Here is a 1,397-nt window from a genome sequence, read left to right as displayed (position 1 = left end):
AGATACAAAACTTTAAAGGAAGAGCTCAGGGAAAAATTCTTGGACTCAAAGTGCTGGAGAATGGAACACTTACCAATTTCAGGAATCCATCAAGCACTTCCAGGTCAGGTATGCGACAGATGTTATGGCTCCCAATGAGGTATCTTAGCCCCAACATCCTCCTGCACCCATGTGATAGTTTTCCATTTCCCTGTGATCGAAGTGAGATCACCAACTGGTAACTGTAGGACTGTACCCACTATGGTGCAGACTTTCCCATCTCACCTCATGTAGAACTCTTACGGTAAGTGGACTGTCATCCCATCTGTCTGGCATGTATTTTGACCCCATCCCTGAAGTGAAAGGCCAGTGCCTGAACTGCTGTGCACCCATTACCGTATAATATTTTACACAGATTTTAATATATAGGCATTATTTAACTACATGAGCAAAGATTTGGAGCTGTCAAGCTGATGCCATGTTCTATATATATGCTGGGTAAATTGACATGCCAAATCTTTTAATATGCAAGTTATTTGAAACTGTTAGGAGGGATTAGCATACTAGTGAATTTTGTAAGACCTCAGTAACAATCTAAATCTGGTATAGAAAGCAATGTGGGTGAGAGGGTGAATACTGTGGAGAGAGCAAAGGGTTAGTCATCATGAGATTAACATCACGAATAACAGTAGTACGTTACAGCCAAATACATACAGTTCAACTTTGAGATGTGAAATTGATGTAATTTTTTTTCTATCATCTAATTGGTAACTTTACAAAGCAAAAATATTGAACTGCCCAGAAGTTCTAAAATGAATGCCAAAAAAACAGGATACTAAAAGTATAAATTTGAAAATGTAATTTTTTTCCATGACTAAGTTGGGGAATTAGTTACTAAAAAAGTTTTGTTCATTTTTATTGGAAGCAAAAAAAATCATAACTTAAATGGGAATTCCAAACTCTGTCCAGCCTATATCCTATTCTCTTTTTGGAATTAGCAAAAGATACCAACTCTAAGTGAAAAAGTTAGTACACACTTGTTTGATAGATACACTTTCACAACACCATACTTAACTAAGTTAATAGCCGAAGTGGATTAAATTCCATACACTGGATTTGCCAATTTATACAATGTGTGTTTACTTTAACATCGCATAAAACAACTCCTCCATGAGCAATTTACAACAGCTTGTAGGAGAATAATGTTTGGGTGATTCTTATTTGCACAAGCCTGTTGGCTGTTGCAATTCTTTCACTTGAAGTTACAGGGTGGAGCTTGAGTTACTGAACTTTTAACTGTGAGTATTTTTCATGTAATCACTCAATGTATTATCTGAATGTGCCTCTTTGGTTGCAAGTTGCCACGTTGTCACAATCTCCTCCCTCTTTTATTACCAACAGAACCCAAAGCTTGATTA

This window comes from Heptranchias perlo, chromosome 17 (genome assembly GCF_035084215.1).
Source record: "Heptranchias perlo isolate sHepPer1 chromosome 17, sHepPer1.hap1, whole genome shotgun sequence".
NCBI lineage: Eukaryota > Metazoa > Chordata > Chondrichthyes > Hexanchiformes > Hexanchidae > Heptranchias > Heptranchias perlo.
The sequence above is the reverse complement of the archived record's forward strand: the minus strand, read 5'-3'. Positions refer to the sequence as shown.